General features: G+C 41.8%; 1 long non-coding RNA gene across 1 annotated transcript; it reads left to right on the forward strand.

Moving 5' to 3' along the window:
* Positions 1–9,588: 9,588 nt before the first annotated feature.
* On the forward strand, positions 9,589–16,322 carry LOC144139572 (uncharacterized). Its single transcript, XR_013316274.1, has 4 exons — positions 9,589–9,809; positions 12,330–12,359; positions 16,140–16,160; positions 16,280–16,322. It is a non-coding gene; the product is annotated as an uncharacterized LOC144139572 (long non-coding RNA).
* Positions 16,323–16,871: the final 549 nt, after the last annotated feature.

Raw genomic sequence — 16,871 nt, forward strand, 5'->3', positions numbered from 1 at the left:
GTTCAAGTTCATGACTCCGATACATAGTCTAATAAAGGACCATAAAGAATTATGGAGTTGAAAAAGTGTGCATGGACAGCAAGCGGTAGGTAGTGTTTTTAGAGTAAGAAGGGTAATCCTAATAAAATAGCCCGTAAAGGCGAGCCTAGAGTAAAATTAAACGACCAAATCCCCAGTGAGATGCTCTTGCTTTCACTCTCCTTCTCTCATGCGATGGATAAAATGGATATCTTTTTTACGTTTCGCGAGACCCCTTTAATTTTGGCATCATTATCAACTTGTTTCTGCTGCACCATTCCAAAAACGAAGGGATATCAAAATCTACCATTGTGTGATCTCAGGTGTTGTCAATTGCTTTTATTATTTTATTATCGTCGCCGTATAGCAAGAACGATGACTACTGAATTGTTGCCGAAACAACAGTCACAAAGAGTATAAACAAAAGAAGGTCAAATACAGATACACCGCTTGTGGCCGAATATACGCTGGATTGCTTCCCTAGCTTAGTAATAGCGCCAGCAACGCATCAGGAATGGCAAGGTCATCAGAAATGGCATCAGGAATGGCAATTTTGTAAGCAACAATTGAGGGGATGCTGCATAGAACGCGTTGCTAAAGTCACAGTGCAGAACCCGCAGCTGACCTCTGTTTTCGACAATTCGTTATGTATGACACATAAAGGCAACTACTTTTTTTGCTGTTGAACGGCCACGTATGAAACAATATTGATTTGAAATAATTTCATTCCTTACTCTGAATGCAGCAACTGAATTGGTAATAGATTCAAAAGTTTCTGAAGCACTGGACAGTAGAGAAATTGTTGCATATTTTAATGAGTTCAATTGACCCTTATTTTTGTACTGGCACAACACGCGCCAGTAGTGATGCATTTAAGAACACAGACAAAGACTGGGGTAAGGATAGAACTTAAAGCCTTGAGTAGTTTCTGGAGAATGTCATCTGGGCCACGCGCAAGTGAGGCTGTCGCTTCCCCTCTACTTTTCGGCACTGTTTTATCCCCAAAAATTGACCGACTCGGTGAAGTACCCCGACAATTGGAAATGGGTTACGAGGAGCCGTTATATGTTTTGCTATACACCATTTTAGGCGCCGTCAGAACGTATTCATTGTGTAATTCCTCGCAATTAGGATTATAGCATTCAGGTATATGCTGCGGTGATCTACGTATGACATAATTCTATAGGTCTTTTGTGCTCCCTTTTAAAATGCCTTTTTTGGACGTAATGTGTTCAGTTCTATCCCGATCAGACAGATTTTTCAGTGACCGGTAATATTAAACTCCTAATTACATCTTACTCCGCCACCATTTCGAGCATTTCTGCTGGCATGCTCTTTGCTCTTTGCATTTTAAGAATGACCAGAGTTCTCCTAAGAACCAGAAAGAATTCCTCAAAATTTCAGAAATATTTAGTAGCCTGCCTCTCAGCATACTTTCGTGGAGTACATTTGCCAATTCGCTGGCCTGAGAGATTGGGCTAATGGAAGGAACAGTAGCCGACCAAACAAATTACGACAAGTCCTGGTAACAACGGATGTATTCACACACATTATATTAAACTAAGGATATCTGAAAACACGTGGTTTGACATTTTAAACAACGCTTTAAATAGGCACTACTACTGATAAAGGAGAACGGTTACTCTCCGGTCTAACCAATCCTGTATGGCGACGTTGACACTCCCGTTTTTGGTGTTCCCATAGGAGCGTTCAAGTAAACTTTTAGCCGAGTTCTCAACGTTGCTGCCCTGTTCAAGATGGGTTAAATGAACTGAAGTCCAGTAACCCTGTAGCCTTTTCAATAACGTAGTTTCTACTAGAAAAATAATAAATAGAAATATTTGAAACACTGGCGTAATTGAAACACATAACTTTTTTTCTTCTATCCTGTGGTATCATATTTTCGGCGTGGCATTTTTTATTTCCTGGTATTTCTGAAGAATAAAACGAGGAGTCCACTTTTATGCGGTAGCATCTCAATAAACGCTACGCAAAAAATGGCATAAACTCCCAAAGTGCTTCTTTTAAATGCTTCCAGCTTACTTGCAATATGAAGTAGGAACTGTAAAATCAACATATTTGATCTGACACGCCGCAAAATAGTCTGCTCGATGTCGGGAACCTTGTAGATTGACTCGAAAGGACCAGTTTCTTTGCTTAGATGAGAGCCACATGTTTTTGTTTTACACCATTAGAAGGGAAAATCGTATTTAGCTAAGCAGTCGAAATAACATTTTTATGGCAAACTTGCATCTAACACCGCCATCTCGCACACTTGAAAAATTTATTCTGGACAGGGAAAAGAGTGATTAGGACCCTACTCGATTTATTCTCTATCACTCTAATGCTCCGTGAAGGCGCCTTTGAGGAAAACTGAATTTCCTAAAGTCTTCTCATTTCACTGACCCCAGTTTCAGTTTAGAAAACTCCTATGCAATTTTTGGTTGAGTGAGTGACCGCACGACTATATTTCAGCAGAACGAAAAAAATTGGCACTTGTTACTAGGGGCCAATTTATTCATTTCTGTCAAAAGATATACAGATCTGCACAAGGATCTGAAAATCCATTATAAAGTGCGAATCGCGAGTTATTACCTATCGTTAGGAAACACAGTCAGTGTTAATTCTGAATAACTGAACTATGAATGCTGAAGTAGGAGAATCGACAAAGGTGTTTAAACACATTTTCCAAACACTGGAACACAAATAGTGAACGAAGTCACTGTGTAAGGTACTGCAGTGCATCAATAGAGCGAACTGGCGCCGCTTTTTCTCTATTACTGCAGAGTATAAATTCAAATTTCTACCGCCCTGCTTGACGGGATGGCTACCGTAATTTTAAAATCACCGTCACTTAACAATAGCAGTCATAACGGCTTTGTTGTCGGTCCGATATATCCTGATCGGCGTGCTCACAACGGCAGACATGTTGTCACATTCTTTACAATTGACGCACGTACGCCCGTTGGTGGCCGATTGGGCCGTATTGGTTTGGCATCGCAAGCCAACGCCTAAAAACTTGAAAGCGACTAACTTTTCGGTCCGGGAACATCCACATTAAAATGAATAAAGAATGACTTTGCTTGTAACACAAGCAAGTACCCCGACTAATGTAATTGCCGGTAACCAGGCGGAGGGCACTCCGACGACATTTCATCGTGTTTAGCGGCTCTGAGGGCACAAGTAATATCGTTCAGTCAAACGCACGATACGCTCTAATTACACACTGAGTTCCCAAGGTGCTTGGTCTTAATGGCACTCACAACAATTTGCTTGGTGATCCGCGGCTAGATTGAGGCCAACCTGAATGCTTGGAAGTTTGATGCCGGACATTTCTTGGTGGGAGCCCCAGAGAAACGCGCCACATCAATTCCGTTGGCTACAACAGCCCTACAACATCAGGGGTTAAACGTCGTATCTTAAGAGAGATCCAAATAGCATCCCTACCCATGAGCTAATATAAAGATCTGCGGTGAACGACACCGCATTGGCGTCCACATTTCACTTAATCCGAAACGGCATTCGATATACCACTGTGGGTTGGACTGGGATTGTTGTCTCGACCAAGAAGCGATAATAAGGTATTCCGGTTGCTAATTATGATAGTTGCAATGTTTTTTAAGGTGACGTAAGGCAAAATATTGCCAAACATGTGCCATATATAAAGGTGCTTTGAAATTGGAGCTAAAATCTGAACTGTTTTGAAAGTAAAACTGCTTATCAATCTAAGATAGTTGGTTTATACACCGAGAATTTAGAGTAAACGTAAATAATATACAGGATTGTTTGTTTTAATGCCAGGTTGTGATAGTGGGTGGTATAAAATGATGTATAAACGTTTTATCTCTTTATTAAGGTTGAACTGCTTGTCAGTGGAATTATGAACTCCTGAGATGAAAAAGACGAAGGGTAGAGCCGAAGCGTTATTTCTGCGCAATTTTTGCTTCATGTTCTATCCAGTGAATCGCATTCAACTACCACGTTCAGGAAAAACAGGCCTTAACACCTCCTATAGGGCTGCGGTGAAGATTTAGTGTGCGAATGTGTGGGCTGAATGTCAGTGGCCTATCCGTACCTTCGCTAAGACAAGTTATAAAAGTCCGGATTGTTTATCTCCAGTTATGAGCACAGGTAGGTTTTATAGGAGCCAGTTTCTTTTGGGTGTGTCCCAATTTTTCTGCCTCTGTTTCCTGAGTCTCCTTTACATTGGCGGCATGTTCTCGCAGGAACAAGCGGGGCACCTAAGCACTAACTGCTACCCTTTAGACAATAATTTATGGCTTAGAAGAGTGCTTGATGGGGGCCTCCAAAGGATAACAAGGATACCATTTCGGGCGTAGGCACACATAGAAAGAGTTGATGGAAAGTTGGTTCTAGAGATATGTTGAACGAGGAGGTTGTTGGCAAGCCTGTAATTCATTTTTGGACAAAGTTCGTAGCGCATACTGATGTAATTTCTTGGAACGAACTACGTGAAGGAAACGGAAACCGCGGATCATTTTTGATTGACTAACAACACCGATAAAAGGCTTTATAGAAAACGTCTTTACAAAGGATGAGTTCAAAATTGAGAGACGTTCGAATATATGTTAACGAATTAAACAAGAATAAAACGGTAGTTTTGGTACTGTTGGGAGGAGTTTGAATCTTATTTGCGCAATAGAACTGTCTATCGAGAAAACTAACTCATATCCTGAAGCGCGGTAAGGCAATGGCAAAAGTAGAAGAGGAATTATAATGTCGTGGAAACATCCCAAAGTGCCCTTCCAAACGCTCTTAGCGACTGCTTTACATCTTTTGTAGTATAACAGCGACTTAAGATTTTTTCAAGTTTATAGCCCCCAGCAATCTTCTTTTCTTGTTCCGTGAAGCCGTTAAAGAATTTTAAGTTTGGTTCGTCTTTGTTTCTTATAGAGCAGTTCTTGCCGTGAACTGCAATGGAATTCAGTCGTATGACATGGTCAATGGCCTGCAAATCCGACCGCTCATTTATGCGGTTTTGGGTATTCTGAACTCTACTTACGTCTCATGTATGCGAAACTCAGAAAATGAAGTAGACTGCAAAATTAATCGTCTTGCTTTAAAATGGCAGCCAAATAAAATGTGAAATTAATTGGTGATCAAAATTAGGTCGACAGGTTTTTTAAATTAGGCGCTTACATTTACGGGACGACCACCTATGCAGTGAGAATATGCGCCTTGGGGCACACAGAAATAGCTGGTGATCATTGATGTCGGGGGTCTAATTACCTAACCCTTACTAAATATCTTTTAGTGGCTCCACAAAGGAGGCATGTTTGTATTGGAAAGTTAGATGTAATTGTGTTTCTATGCAGTTTTATTTACCAGAATTCTTGTAGCGCACGCGTACTCTGAGATATGGAACTGCTTTGGTTAATTGCCTTTCGCATAATTACGCATGCAAGACAGCGAAGACTGTGCAAGGCTACTCTCTTTTGTTCTGTGTTTGGATAGCAGTTTCCAGTACTGAAGATTGCGATAACGTCAGCCAAGACTGAAAGGGTACCAGTCATCACTTTTGCGTATGCCTCCACCTCGTTAGCAAACTAATCACCGTACTCGGCAGGCACGAGATAAAATGGGGTTGGCTTTGCACCGGCTTTCACCTTCTGACATACTTAATCATGCGAATGGCAATTAAACTTCGCAGTTCGATATCTCAGAGTACAGATGCGCCAGAAGGATTCTGCCAAGTGAAACTGCGTAGAGACGCGATTGCGTCTACATTTTCAATGCAAACATGCCAGAGTATAGTAGCCACTAAAAGTCAGTTAATCAATTTCCTCTAATTAAACCACCGACTTCAATAGTCACCACTTCTTTCTGTTTGAATTTGGAAAATCTGTATGTCACTATTTACCTGTTTTTCTCTGCATTTGTTGGGTTCCTTTCCGTAGTGTAACAGGATATTACACACGCAGCCTTTGGTGCCAGAAGGTATGGCTCATACACACTCAGGGGGATTCGCCAGAAAATGGGCGCTCACCGAGAGAAATTATGTAGTAATTTGTGAGGAGGGGAAGGAGAACCACCTCTGCAGGTTCTTGAGTAGTGTGTATTCAGTGGCGACCGCGGGTAGACACAGTCGCCAGTTAATCAGACGAGGGCGCTTTGTGAGGTTACGAAGACAACATGTATTTTAGAACAAAGCACGATGCAGAGAGACTACCAGAGAGCTAACAAAAACCCAAAAGGAATAACTAGTCTACAAAGGCGACATCAAGAAATCCAAAACGCTAACTAATGTACAGAAAAGCCTAGAAATCTAAACACCAGAAAAGAGCAACAGAAAAGTTCATAAACAGTTCACCGTGCCGTGGCGTAGTACTCGGGCGTCGGGGTGTCGCGTTGCGTTGCGCTGAGGGTCGCGTCGGAAGTCTCACGCGCTGGCCCGTTGCCGATGCAATTCCGTCGCAGCTCTTCCACGAACGGCACTTACAGGAGCGGTCGTGGCCGGAACCTGGTCACCACCAGGCGTCACGTCAGGGAAGGCCGCGGGCAGCCGGCACCCGGTAGCCGCCGGTAGACGATCTCCAGGCCGTGGTCGTTCAGGACCGGGGCACGACGCAGCGCGTGTGCCTGCCACGGGCCAGGACACTGGGGAATAGGACGCTGGTCAGGGGAGGCCTTGGCGTCAGGTAGATCCCTTTGAGCTTGGGTCCCCGAGACCCGATGAGCTCTCGATCTGCGCCTGGACGCCGCTCTCCTCGAACCGTCCTCTCGGAACTCCTCCACTGGAATGGCCGTCCTTCCTCGTTCCCCTCTGGCCTCGTCACCCCACCGTCGTGGCCGGCTCTAATAGGGCCCTCGCGTTCACCGTCATCGGCTCGTGTGACCTGCCACTTCGTCTTTTTCGGCCGTGCCGAAACGAGGACAATCCCTTCACGGGCATGTGTCCGCGACGTCGTCGTCGTCATCGTCCCCGCCGACTGAGCGCTTCACCTTACATAATTACAGAAATACATTTAACGAATTAAATTCAAATAGGCATTTAAGGGGATATATATATATAAACAGAAAACAAACTGACCAAACATGGGACGTAGCACAAGGAAGTGTTGAAACCGAAATAAAGTCAACACATCAAAAAATTACAGTAAAGAAAGTATGAAAGTATGTAGAGAAATAAAACAAGAAGGAAAGTTGGTGAAGGAGAGGCAGAGGGCGAGAAGGCTCTGATCGCAGCGATTATTCATTCTGGGATCTTTTTGAGGGAAGTCCGGCATTGGTTGGATATTGTTGGTTGGTTAGTTGATACCAAAAATCAATGGCGCATTCTCATTGTGGGGGTTGTCCAAGTCAGATTCGGTAAAAAGGTTAAGAATTCAAACGAAGGGTAAAATAGAACTGTAGAGATTGTGAGGGACGTGATGTTGATAATTTTGAGAACCCAAGAAAATCGAAATAACTATAACATACTGAAGCAAAAAACGATACTACACATACCGGAAAAATAAAGGGCGATATGTGTTTTGACAGGGTAGACGACCTGAGTCTGAAATATAAGCGTGAAGGGCGCGACAAGCATCCCCGTGGCAGAAACCTAAACCTGACGTTCCAAAGACAGTAAATTCGAAACAGACAAGGAAAGACTCAGGCGCCGGAGGGGAACCTCCACGAATCGATTTCGGAGAGAGTGTAATCGCTGCCAAGACAGCAGTAAATGTTCAATTGTCTCCACGTCTTGACAAAAATCGCATAGGGCCCAAGGTGCTATGGGTTCGCGGTGAAGTTAGAAATTCAAATTGGGCACTCGGCAGCGAAAGCTGGTCAATGTGACCTCACACAATCGAGACGGCAAAACGTCACACTTCCACAAATACCGGAGGTGCTGAATTTCGGGGCAGCCAGAGATACTGCCTGGTGGCAAGCTGTCCAGCGAGCTATACCTGCGAAACCAAGATGAAACAACTCTGGCAATGGAGGGTTCATTGACAGTGCTGTCTTACGCTTCTTTCAAAGAGGAACAGCGGGCTGACGCCAAGTTGGTTTTCTACGAAGATTTTTAGCAGATATTTCTACATCAGGCTAGGATTAAAATAATAAAAAAATAGTACGGCCATTTCATTTCCGCTAATATCATACATAATAACACATTGTTCGGTAATAGACAAATGGTCACTTTTATGTGAATGTGGGTCGATGTTTCTCTCTAGAGATGGAAAAGGGCATTCCTACCAATAGCTTCGTCTAAACGTAAGTAATTGATTTGCGCTCTAATGCAGTTTTGTGGTGTTTTTTGTTCAGTCATGCCTTCGAAGACGCTACGCTTTCTGTTCCGGAGGTGTCGCTAGACGTTGACGAGAAATAAATGCCTCTACCGCGTTTCGCTGAAACGACAACAGCCTGTTCCTAGGAGGCTGATGGTCGATTGCGATAGACTATCATTGTTGCATTCCAAGGGAGCTTCACGCTACAAAAAAAAAAACCGGCATCAATACGAAAGTGATGATGTTCCGGTTGCAGAAATTGAGGAAGCAGTTCTACAAGATGGTCGTAAAGTTTTAAATAAGCGCAGCTCTGCCGTCCTTTTTTGAAGGATATGTCCGCAATATTTTTAACAATCACGGAACTTTTCTTGACCAAACCAGAAATTTATTTTCCCTAGGACGCAACTACATGCCGCATATTTAGGTTCGGTATTTTTTGCATTATCAGCTGCAATATTTGTGCAGGCTTTGGAGATGGGCTATTCCTGAAAGCTTTAAACAAATGTTTTTCTGTTCACAGTAAAAGCATCCCTGCGAACAATCACGCGAATGTGTGCATGAAGTACGGAGAGAATCAAACGTAATAACAACATATTATATGTATGGTTTCGATGGCTGAGCTCGGTGTCTCTTGGCTGCAAGGAATACACATGACTGCGTTTTGTGTTATTGGCGCGAAGCTCTGGAAACGGCCGGCAGCAGCAGTGGTGGTGGGCCATGACGAGAAAATACGAGCGCGATCCTATGGTTTATGAAACCCAGTGTGAGCGCAACAGGGTCCCAACACCAGAAGCAGCGAAAGGAAAGGCTCGTGAAGCTGCGCTGTAAAATGTCAGTGACGCAAAGAGTTATTTCGCTCAATTATTGTTTGTCCATCGGTTGTTTTAAGTGGTGACGCATTTTCTAAGGAATCGTTGAATAAGCCTCGACATTTCTTAAGGTTAGTGTAGGTCATTCCAATTGTTCATAATACACAGCATGCTTTCCGAAGTGTACTGTCCAGTGCGGCATTCCAGACTTTCCTCGTGGTGTCGCAAACATGAGAGTAAAGATGCATTTTTTTATGGATGAAACACATTCACACTGTAGTTGATCAAAAGCAGGCGCTGGGGGAGAACATCAACTGCGAGAGCGTTTGGATCACAGCATCCACGGCCGGAGCTTCGGGGAATGGCTTTTCAGAACGTCTACAGCACGTCTGACTCAGACGCATACAAAATCTGAAAATTTAATCAGTTGAATACTCTTTGCTTTTTGCCCTTTGAGGATGCGAAAAGCGCAGTGTTCGAAGCGGTGGAAAAGGGCAAGCCGACATTTGTTGAGGAGCCGTTCACTTTCTTCGCTTCATAGAATGCGTCAAAAAGTCATGTTTGTCACTGCTACTTTTACAAAATATATTTGTGCGACGGAAGCATAAACTCAATTTAGTTATTAACCAATGTCCGCAATTTTGTTTAGTTTTAAATGTTTTGAAAAGTAGTCTCGCAGTATCTAGACGAAGACGACATTGGCAAGACATGCACTCAGGAGCTTGGCTTGTTTGGGTATTCTTCACCATAGGTGCGTTTTTATTCTAACTGGGTTTTTACTTCTTACATTCTCTGGAGCAGTATACACAAGTTCGGTGTTTTGTAAAGAATAGAGCATAAAAAGCATTGTCGGTCTACTGTAGAAGTAGAAACCAAGTCGGAGTTTTAGAAAGCAAGTCCAAGTTGTAGAAAACAAATCCCTCTAGGCTGGCGGTAGTACCCTACAAAGTAAAATTGTGTCAGCATTGCTCGAAGCATGCCAAATGGTCAATGAACGATAAGTGAGAACTTTGTCCCAACCCACAATCACTGGACTGGACCGTCTCCCATAAGCCCTTTGCATTGTCATCCGTATCGGTGTGGAATATTATTGCCTGATCTGTCCACCTTATTGCTAATTTTGTGCGCAGTTCTGTAATATTTTCGAGCGAATATTTTGTACCGCACGGGGAACTTGCCTAGAGAAGGTGGTAAATGTGTTTTCTATTGTTTTAATCACGTAATTTTCAGGCAAATGTAGGAATGGTGTGGTGTGTATAATTAACGGAAGACTAGCAGCCTGCTACGTGCAAAAAACTCTGGAATAAAAGGAGATAATTCTACGAAATCTCTTCCCGGTAGTGGCTTTAGACAAACATTGGCTTCCAATAAAAAAAGACGATGACGATTACGAATGCCCGAAGGAGATTATACCTATTTCCAGCCTGACTCCTTTAGGCGGAACCTATTTAAACGGGCGCTTTCCTTAAAGAGTAAATTTGGGTGACGTATATAATTACTATTAACCAGTGTTACTGCTGTGAGCTTGGGTGAGCTTTATGTGTTAGTTTATGAGGCCGGCATCAGAATATTGTCGCAACTGTCGTAGTATGTTTAAATAATGATGTCATTTGAATTTTCAGCCAACCAAACTGCGTAAAACCCCGTTTTTTTGGCCCATAGCGCACAATATGGCTGTTACGTCGGTAGTCTAAACATGGCCTAAGGTGTTGCCTTGAAGTAAGTGCATAGAACTATAACTGTTTAGGTTAGGTTTTTTTTATTGAAAAATGATACTACAACCTTCAGCGCTTTCGAGAGCACGTTCTCGCAAGTTGCAACCGGTAAGATAGCCAGCTTTTTAAATCCCGAACAAAACCTTGTCAAGGTTTTTACGAAGACGCCTCGAATTGTATTTGGGGCCTCGCTCTCGTATCTTTCGCGTGGTGTGTGCATCCTTGAATAAACTTTCTGTAGTCGGATTGCATACACTTTTTAACTGACCGAGCCCATTGGTATTCGTCTTGTGTTCCAGAAATGTTTTGGCACTTTCCGTATCGTCGGTTTCTTTTTTAGTGTGTCATCCGTGTATTCTACGACATATACTGGTGTTTTAAAGCGTTTCGCGATATACGGCATGCGTACATTTATCACCGTCGTCATTTGTGTCAGGAAAAACGCTTCAAGTCACTGTTTTTAACGTTCTGCCGACAACATTTATGCAACTCATCAATCCTCCTTATCAACTGCCAATATTCGTTTTGCATTGTTCTCAGGAACATTATGGAAATAAATGAATGGACTAGTTTTGAATTAAATCCGTAGTATTGAAATAATTGATGCGTAACCAATAGGCAATTTGCAGCAAAAATCAACAACAACCGCTTTTCACTAGAAAAAATGCCGTACACAATGCGAGTTAATTTAGGCGTAGCCGCAGAATAAATTTCCTGAATAAATTTCCAGAATAAATTTAATTCCTGAGAAATAAATTTCAGTCTCCAGATACCTCACTTCTAAAAATTTGATACATCACCAAAAAATATCTATCCCTTACAATAATGTTTTTGTAATCCTGGATATGCTTTTTGAGTTGCTCATATTTACAAATATTGTGAATGGGGAGAGAAGGGGGGGAGGCTGTCAACAATCTTAAGCAAAGTACCGAGACATCCCCTGAATTTATGTTGCCGTAAAAGAGACCTTACCAAGGCCAGATTTGTGCTCTACAAGACTGGCCTAAGTAGCGCTGTTTAAGTGCCATGATTGCAGGCTCCCGCTCACAGATTCTTTACGGTGGCTAAACAAATGGAGCAAGGTGAAAACGACTCGGAACTTAGAGTAAACTCACATACATTTAATGGCTTCAAAATTGTGTGCTTATCTTTAACCATACTTCTTTCTGTGTTTTGTATGATTAATGTTTGAAGAACCGACTTATAAATAGTTGCACAATTTTAGCAACTTAAGACTTGTCAGTTAAGCTAAAAAACCAAAAAAGCTTGATCGACGTAAGTAGACACTAAAATGCTGTTTGTGGTTTCCAGTGGAGGAAAACACAAATGCCTAATTCAAATTTGAAATTATTTTGATCCTTAGTATAATTATTGGGTAAAAACATGTTTTCAAGACAATTTTTTAAACATACAGTTGTTACGGTAGTTTAAAAATTCATTTTACGTTAATTTTCTATATTCTCTTGCGAGTGAATAATATACTTTTACCTTTTCCTCTGGCGTTGCAATGAAAATCTTGTGCATCTGAAATGTCTTCCCCACCTATTCTATTCTAGGTGCTGTTAGGGGCGGTGCGGTTAATGAAGGTAAGAAAAACATCTTGTTTTGCTTAGAAATGGTTCTTTCGTCGTCTTCTTTTTAGATATAAAATTATTTCTGCCTAAGAGGTGAAAGAACTTCAGCTCCATTACATCTCTGTAAATTTATCATTATCTAGATTTATCTGTCCTTTAAAAGGCCCCTTTCGGGGTATTGTATATTGGAGCCCAACATCGCCAAGAAGATAACAAAACACCGTTAAAGCTGACACGGTCAGGATTGGCAAGCATTGTACACAAAATACATATTTTTAAAATTGTAAGTAGCACTTAGTACAAAAAGGCAACTTGAGGGTTAACACTTTAAAACCAAGAAATGGCAATGGGTATAATCGGTCACATAAAAGGGCAAAGGGAAATTATATTTGTGAAGATAAGCTGCTAATTGCTGCAGGAACGTTTCGGAATCTCCTCGTAGGCAGTTGCTAAGGCTGGTTATTGGAATCTTCGAATGCAAATGGTGAAAAATATTCTCAAAAACGTCTGCTACGTTGATGCTAGAGCCTGCCGGAGGTAATGAAGCAACGTTATTACAGCGAACTCAGAGGAATTTGTAATATAAGAGTGAATCTATGTTAGGATCAGGGGTCCATGACGAGGCTAAAACGTTTGGCTAACAAGCGCTAACAGAACACATGATCAAAGGCCCAAAAAAGAATAGATAGATGACGTGGTTTGAAGTGAAGGGATTTGAAGGGATGGTCAGTACTAAAGTTAAGTAGTTGGGTCTCATTTGAAAGGCCGGGCCAGGATTAGTATTTCGAAAATGGGAGAATTTTATTGTGGTGGTTCAGGGCAAATGCTGAACATACAATTTCTTTTCCAAGACAGCTCTGTTAACTCCACTTGATCCACCCGACTTCACAGCTTCATGTTCCTACGTTTCGCAATTACTTCATTTGTTTTCTTGGTCAGTTTTCCTGTTTCTTTCCTACATACTGTTTCTCCCGCAGCTGCTGCAGCTGCTGCATTTGCCGTTGTTAGGTTGTCATTAGGCGTACCTACACTAGATTCATTCTCTTCGTTTAGGAGCGCAAATCTGTTTGGAGAGTTCTTTAAAGTATTCCATCCTGGCTCTGACTGACTCCATGCACGTTTGCTTTCTTTTAACGAGTTTCCTTCTGTGTCTTTTGAGATTCAGGCTTATCTTGCATCTTACCATGCTATGATCGCTGCTCCAAGCATTACTTGCAACCTCTTCATCCTTTACAATACCTGGGCTGTCATTTAAAGTGGTCGATTCCGTTTTTTTATTTTACCAGCACGACTTTTCCACGTGAATTTCTTTTTCTTTTGCTTTTAGAAGAATGTGTTCATAAACCGCGAAATATTTTCCTCAAAATTCCCCAGGTGTAGCTCCCCGACTATTGCGATTGCCTATTGCAAAGTTCCCCCTGACCTTTCTCCGACGTGGTTTTTACCAACTTTTGTGTTAAAGTCACCAATCACCATTGCGAACTGTGCTGTTCTCTTCTTTATAGCTCATTCCACGTCCTCGTAGAAAACGTCTACAGCTCCATCTTCGTAGCACAGGCCTGTACTATCTTTAACCTTTAACGCCTGTTTAGCTTTATTATGATGGCCCCTACTCTTTCGTTATGCTGAAAAATATTTTCCTGGTTGCCTGCTACATCTTTATGCATTAAGAATCCAACTCTGTGTTTTTCCTTCTTCTGGAGTCCCCTTTAGCACAAAATATGCCGGCTAGTCCGCTCCATGATGCCGTCTCCGGTCTTTCTAACTTTGCTTAAACCAATAATAGTCACCTGGTCTCCGGGAGTTGTTCTAGTAGTAGAGCTAAGCTTCGCTTGCTAGAAAGTGTTCGTGCATTGAACGTTACCAAGGCCAAGCTCTAAAGGCGGACTCTCCGCAACCAGAGATTTTTAGCACCCTCTGTTGTAGCACTTGCCTGACGTCGCCATGGTTGGGTGCTCTACAGTTGGTGAATAATGAGGGCCTGGTAATGAATTTGGACGGAAGTTTCAAGTGTTACAGCGGTTGCCTAATTTAACGACTGATAGTCTTTTAATCATCTGGTCATTGGACTTTGTCCTTTTAGCGATTGATTGGGGAAAAATACAATAAATATCCTGACAAGCATGTCCTTGGTGGATTTAAATATTTTGCTTGGAATGGCATCTATTACGGAAGCGGCTTTGCTCATGCGGCTATGGAATAACTTCGCTATGCCTCTGGACATAACTGTGACACCAGCCGTTCAGGAAAATTTATGTTTGGGAAGCGGCGAAATATTTATATGGGAATCGCCAGTGGAAAAAGAAAAAAATACATATATGTCAGCATGCCGGCACGCTGTGTATGTCCGACCAGGGAGCCATCAATAGAGGAGAGAGAATTGTTGTGGTAGAGTTCTCTTTGGCTGCAGAAAATTTTAAAATTTCGAGGGATTCGTCTGGAAATTTTACTGTTGTTCATGGTGGAAAAATTCCGTCTTTGTTTTTGGAATAGGTTACCTTACTCGCACTGGCGCATTAAACATTTTCCCGATTTGAAGGTAGTCGCCATTTTTTGGCTTTTCAATGGACGCGTTTTCCTTCTATAGAAGCTTCTAATGCAATCTGTACACGTGAATCTAATAGCGTCAGCACGAACGTTGAAACAGCGTACGTATGGGTCGAACAATGAACGGAACGTCTGTTAAAAAAGTGTACATTTTTCGTAAAATTTGCTCTAACAGGCATACCCCTAAAGGGCTGAAAAACGTATTTAATCTGTCATTTTTAATATCTTGAAGTCGGTTCTTTTGTTATCGCCGATATATTCACCGGATGATTGGCGGGATGGAATCACAATTGTGGAAATAAATGATTCTGCACGGGGATTACTCAAGCCTGGAATGCATAAAGGCGACTTGCTTAGCTCAGGATCAAGAATCAGAAACAGCAAGATCAAAAATATTCCTTCTTCAGGTCGGTGTGTTTGCTGCGTCACGAATGTTGAATATTATTATCCCAAAAAGAGAATGTTTATAAATTCGCAAATTCACTGCTTGGTTGTTCTATTTTATACCAGTAACGTCGAACTAACCGCTATGTATCAGATTGAAAATGGAGAAGCCTGATTCAAAGTCAAGACGCAACTACTGTAGTTCGGAAGGAAACGAATAGTTATTATAGCCAGAAGTCCCAAACATCATTCCAGACCAATAAAAACTCCAGACACGTGTGTACCTTTATTAAGGGCTAATTTATGACTTAATTCACACAAACAGAGAAATGGGATTTTAAATAGGTAAATATTTATCCACTGTATCATGTCTGATTCAATGGACATTTCTGCTACCTCCTTTCCAGCTGCAATGCCATGACTTGTGTCATTGGAAGAAGCAGTTGCTTTTTAGCGCCGAGAGGTACATTGCAATTTGTGAACACAACCGCGCTAAACCTGCTAGAGCTTGGTACGCACGCAGCTGCTGCGTTGAGAACGCTTGCTCGTTACAAGTGGAAGATTCCCAGTCCAGATGCTCTTCGAACGTCATGTTGGGGCTTATTCGGCGTGAACGTGGCCTAAGCGTCAACTATATAATTGAAATCAATGAACAGCAAACATGGGAAGATTCTTCCCTATTTCTTTTTTTTACCCATTAACCTATAGGTCTCGGAGTATACTACGGGCTGCATATAATGAGTAACTTGAACTCCCAATGAATGTTTATGAAACCTATGTTCGCACCCTTTATTTTTGTGTTGCACTGCGATGTTTCACGCAATAAGGACCGATCCATTGCATTATTTTTCAATGTTCCAGGAGACCCTCCAGCTGAAGAATGTGAGTACGCTACGCAGACAAAATATCGACGCCTAATTCAATTTCGGGACGGAATATTTGGGAACTTAAAAATTTCACACACAAAAAAGTGAAAATATCGGCGTTGTTTTTTCGTACAGGTCTAACACAAAGCTCCACTGCTGGCGAAGACAGTACCCAGGGTAAGCTCCTGTGCGCGCACAGCCTAGAAAGAAACCATTCTTCTGATTTATTTCACAATGAAAATCCCAACTCCGAGAAAATAAGCAGGGGAAATTGATAAAATGTATTTTATGGCATTTGTAAAATCATTCATCGCATGAAAACAGAAGCTTTTCCTTAGTAGTGTGGTTTTGTAGGCCTTTGAAAGGTTCGACTGACAATACAATTACAGTGAAATAAAATTTTAATGAAATGTAACATTACGCGACAACTATTGGGGTCCTCACTTACAAAGCATAAACGCTCACACTATGGTTCCAAGTTCTAAAATGACCAGTCTGATCTCTAAATATAACTTAAAGGAATCTGTAATATCTCTGAGCAAATGTGTGAACTTTTCGTAAGTATTGGTGGCCCGAACCACACTGTTTAATAAATGAGAGGTCAGAACTTTAGAATAATTTTATCCAAGCTGGAATTGTGTTGCATAAAATATTGACAAATCAAAACATGCGTGACAAAATTACTATAGAGGAAATGGCATAGAATAAATGTTACAGACTGCTTAGA

The sequence above is a fragment of the Haemaphysalis longicornis genome, unplaced genomic scaffold (assembly GCF_048455015.1).
Source record: "Haemaphysalis longicornis isolate Haplotype H1 unplaced genomic scaffold, Haemaphysalis longicornis Haplotype H1 scaffold_5, whole genome shotgun sequence".
NCBI lineage: Eukaryota > Metazoa > Arthropoda > Arachnida > Ixodida > Ixodidae > Haemaphysalis > Haemaphysalis longicornis.